Source organism: Nematolebias whitei, chromosome 1 (assembly GCF_014905685.2).
Source record: "Nematolebias whitei isolate Nwh7 chromosome 1, NemWhi1, whole genome shotgun sequence".
Taxonomy (NCBI): Eukaryota; Metazoa; Chordata; class Actinopteri; order Cyprinodontiformes; family Rivulidae; genus Nematolebias; species Nematolebias whitei.
The window spans coordinates 90,931,665-90,936,913 of record NC_056498.1 but is presented as its reverse complement, the minus strand read 5'-3'; positions in this window follow the sequence as shown (position 1 = coordinate 90,936,913).

Below are 5,249 nucleotides of genomic sequence, written 5' to 3'. Positions count from 1 at the left end.
GGTATTACTGTGCTCAATTGGCCTGCCAACTCTCCTGACCTGAACCCCATAGAGAACCTGTGGGATATTGTGAAGAGAAAGTTGAGAGACGCAAGATCCAACACTCTGGATGAGCTTAAGGCCGCTATCGAAGCATCCTGGGCCTCCATAACACCTCAGCAGTGCCACAGGCTGATTGCCTCCATGCCACGCCGCATTGAAGCAGTCATTCATGCAAAAGGATTCCCGACCAAGTATTGAGTGCATAACTGAACATGATTATTTGAAGGTTGGCATTTTTTGTATTAAAAACACTTGTCTTTCATTGGTGGGATGAAATATGCTAATTTTTTGGGACAGGCATTTTGGGTTTTCATGAGCTGTATGCCATAATCATCAGTATTAAAACAATTAAAGACCTGAAATATTTCAGTTGGTGTGCAATGAATCTTAAATATATGAAAGTTTCATTTTTATCATTGCATTATGGAAAATAATGACCTTTATCACAATATGCTAATTTTTTGAGAAGGACCTGTATATTCAACTCTAAGCCCCGTGTTCTCCAAGTGCTGCATGAAAATTAGTTCTAAACACAAGAAATGTAACACTAACTTCAATAAAGTCCATGCTCAATAATCCAGGTATACAATCCAACATTTTTCAGTCAGGTCATCTGGACAGTTTTTTTTTTTTTGTGCTGAAACGTTTCGCCTTCGATCCGGAAAGCTTCATCAGTCAAGGAAACACACATTTGTGGTAAACAAGCAAAACTGGTTTGTTTCACTTTGGAATAAGCTGTTGGGGGAATAATCAGTTTTGTTGTACGTTTCCTTGACTGATGAAGCCTTCCAGGTCGAAGGCGAAATGTTTCAGCACCAAAAAAGAAACTGTCCAAATGACCTGACTGAAAAATGTTGAGTAACACTAACTTCTGCTAAATTCAGTCTTGACAACTTTAAGTCCACTCAAAAAATTTACAATCCTGTTTGTTGTGATTGTGTCTCAGAGAGTCTGTGAGGCACGTTATTAGGCCCAAGCAGCGAAGCACTGCGAAGGCCTATTGTAATCGCTTTGTTTAGGTCCGAGCTGCAATTTTTTCTGCCAAATTAATTGGCATGAGGATGCCTCTACACCCTTCTCTGTACACCAGCGCTGAAAACTGTCCGCTTGATGTGTACATCACTGTGGTAGATGCAGCACGTGAAAACAGAATTGTGTGCACTACATCCAGTGGGAGACCCATCCTCTCTAAGCGGATCCGTTCAGCGGCCAGACCCACAGGTGCTGGCCTATTTCTGGGTAACTCCTGGTCACTCCTCCTGCCTGGAGGAGAGCATCCTCCCTCCACGGCAGTTTCCACGGGCACCCCAACAGCAGGCGTTGTAGGACTGGGAACCATGGTGCGCTCACGCGTTCGGGGCCACCAGGAGAGCTGTCAATCCCTCCTCCTGAACTCGGTTCAAGAACTGTAAAATCAGAGGAGGTGGAGAAAAACACGTACAGAAAATTTTGGGCCATGGGCTGTGGGCAAACGCATCCACCCCCAGCGGTGGTTCGTCTCGTGGGCTCAGAGAAACGCATAATTGACACTGAGCGTTTTCTCGTGTCACAAACAGGCCCACAGCTGTTATTTCAATCTGAGTCAAAATGCTCTGTCAGAGGATGATTAAAGGTTGTTCTGTCTCCGACAACTTTGAGACAAGAAAAAACATGGCTGCAGCATACGATAATCATGCTAGACACCAGATTTCTGTCCATCGACTGCTGCAGAAAAGGACAGCATGTCGTCCAGTGGACATGAAGTGGCCTCTACGCCTTTCTCTGTACAACAGCGTTGAAAAAACTGACCACTTGATGTGAACAGCGCTGTAGTGGTTGCAGCACGTGACTCCTGAATCTTACGCACTCCATCTTGAGAGAGATCCATCTCCTCAAAAAGATCCGCACAGCGGCCAGACCACAGGTGCTGGCCTATTCTGATTAATTCCTGATCGTTCCTCCCGCCTGGAGGAGAGCGTCCTCCCTCCACGGCAGGTTCCACGAGCGCCCTGATAACAAATGTCGTAGGCCTGGGAACCATGATGCGTTCACGCACTTGGGGCAGAGGAGCTGCCAGTCCCTCCTCCTGAGCTCGGTTCAGAAAACCGTGATATCAGAGGGAGAGAAGAAGGTGAAAAAGCATTACGAGCACAGGCTGTGAGCAGGCACATCCACCCAGCGGTGGATCGTCCCATGGCTCCACGATAATTATAATTGACATTGAGCATTCTCTCGTGTTGCTACACGTCCACAGGCGCTGGCAGGATTTCTGCCCTGTCTGAGCCATAGCTATGGGTGGAAGGTCCCAGGTCCACATGCCACAAAGGACCGTCTTTGGACATCACATCTGCCCCTTGTTCGGAATACATGACATGTACCCTACTCCAATGGAGAGCAGATTGGGTGTGCCCTACACAACATCTGTCTCACAATGTGGCACATGGGTTGAGTACATACATCTCCTGCCAGTATGTATGCAACAGTCACTTGCTGTATGTGTGAATCAAAAACTCTGATGATTCTACAGCTCAAGGTCAGTGTTGAGTCACATTCAAAGAGCCCGTGCGACACTCCAAAAACATTTAAATGAGCTGCTGTGTGGAGAACCACAACGCCCCCACAGCTTGTTAAATGTGCGTGCCTCTGTGAGAAACTAACATGTGTGACGTAGGTCTGCTGACGGAAAACAGCTGATATCACTCAACCGGTTCACGTGAGTTGCACTGCTGCCACCTGTCTGTACAAACTGCTCAGCAGCAGCAGGTGTCCAGATAAAGCAGAATTAAAGCGGCTCCGGCGCATAAAGGAGTGTTGTTTCTCACAGTTCAGAAATTGACAATCTAGAATAAATCTCATCTTTCCAGTTCGTTGGGACCAGGAAGTGATGAGAGAGGGACCTTGCGTTTTCCTCTCCTTCTGAGACTCTAGAAATTACATTTAAAACAGTATTTCCTGAGCTTCTGCGAGAAGGGACGAGATCTGTTCAGAAATGACAGAAAAAAGTCACAGAGTTCCTCCACACCGGGGTTTGAGCTGTACTGCAGCGTGAATCCCCAGATGAAAACGGTTCGTCCATCCGTCTGGAGCACGCTCATTGCCACCCGTTTATAAGTTAAAAAGCGGGCACGCATTTATGCTGTGAAACTCACATGCATGCTGATGTGAGCTGGAGCACGCTGAGTGAAAAAGAAAAAACAGGCGCATCCCCGAGCATGCAAATCGTTGTGTGTTGCTGATGCTGTAGGAAGCAGCTCATCTGTGTTGTGCTAACGTTGTGTGTAGCTGCTCCGTGTAAACGCTCGGGAAACGGGTGCACGTATGAGCCGACGTGCCCTGAAGAGTCGTGTGTGTGCGCCCTCATTCATGCGACGCCTTAAGCCAGGATTGCCACGGGGGCGCGCGTTGACACTGGTGCGGTCAGGAAGCTGCGCGCGGCATCGGTGAGGCGAGGTTACCACTGGCTCGGTCTGCAGAAACATGTTCATTCTTGGCTGCGAATCACGTGAACTTTTGAGTGATTCTACGAGCTGCAGTATTAATTCAGAAAACCTTCTTCGAGGATGCAGGAGCAGAGCAGCTGTGAGGCTTGTGAAAACTGCTGACGTCGCGGGAGCGCGCGTTTGACACCACTGCGGTGAAAAACGTGTGTCGCTCCTGCCTAGAGCGAGATACGTTTCTGGGCTCATAACGTGGTCTCACGTTAACATTGACGTGAACGGCGGGCGCTGAGAGCTGCGTGCACGCTTTCATGCTGCGGGAGCGCGTATCGGCACAGCTGACAGTGAATGAAAAACAACCTTAAAAAGGCTCATTCGTGATGAGTGTGTGTGATGGGGCTGCTTGTCAGATAATCCATGCTGACAGCCTGGCTAAAGGACACTTCATCATAAAATGATGTTTATTTCACATCGTGTCATCAACACTCCTCCAGCAAGCCGACACCAGGTTATCCTCCCTTGAGCTCTGTTTGTTGTCCTGGAGGGCCCCCTGTTGGCGAAGTCCGGGAAAAAAAAAGAACTTCCGGATGCCAGGGACGTCTGACGGGAGGGGCTGGCGTAGCAGAGCTGGGGAGGCGTTGTGCAGCCGTGGAGCATCTTGACATGATCTCTCGCTGATGAAAAGAGGACCTCCGACAAAGCTTCTGCAGCTCTCCTGAGAGGAAGGTGGAGTGACGAGCCAGGAGAACCTCTGGGACCTCGTTCTCCGGCTGCGATGCGGGGCGGCGGACAGCAAAAGAGGCGCACCGGTTGAGGGTGACGTCAGCGGCCCTGTAGACGGAGCGTACTCTAGGGGCCGACAGCGTCGTTAGCAAGCAGCCGCTACGAGAGCGGAGCGAGCTGAAGGACAGAGGGCCACCGTCTCTTCCCGCCTCTGAAAGTGTACGCCAACAGCGTAATGTGTTGTTCGCTGCGGTCGTGTGGAACACATGCTGGTGAGCTCAGTTGGAGAGCGGTGTCACCGTCTCGGTTACGCTAACCGGAGGCACGGGACGCTGGTCCACCTCGCCATTTTGCTCCAATGAAGCCTCCATCAGGCTCTGCTCCAGGGGGCACGGAGGGACTTCCCGCTCAGTGAACCCATGCTCTGGAGATGGGTGCGGACTGTGGAGACCGGCCCCCCAATCTACCAGGAAAAAACCGTCTGTGGCCTCGCCCGTAGGACGTCCTGTTGGGAAAACGAGGCCAGATGGATCAAGACGATGAGCCGGAATGGAACCCAGTAAACAATCTTCCCGCCGGATCATCCGAACTGGTGGGAAAGGCGTGGGACGTAAAAAGGGTCCCTTCATGTCAGCCACCTCCTGGGTTACGCCGGGCAACCCCTGAGGGCGCCGTCGGCCGGGAGCGGTGTGATCGCCGATGCGAAACGAGGTGGGATGGGGTGAGCATTCACTCAGCCCCCCTCCACCGACACTACGCTCCCTAGGAGGGAATGAGTAGCGGGGGTCTGCAGCTGAGCGACGCCTGTCCCAGAGGAACCATCCGATTTGCTCCGAGGGTCGGCGATAATGTAGTGAACTAAGCCTCAGGTCAAAATCTGGCCCTGAGGGCCTTCCTGGGACAAGAACTGTTATTTCATTGATTTGAGTCCAGAAACACAAAATTAAGTTCATCCAGAGACTTTCTAAGTGTGTCCTACACTGATCAATTGAAAGAACACTCTCTTTTTTATTATCATTACTATTTTACAATATCTTGATAATCAAAAGTGTGTTTAGTTCAAACCAT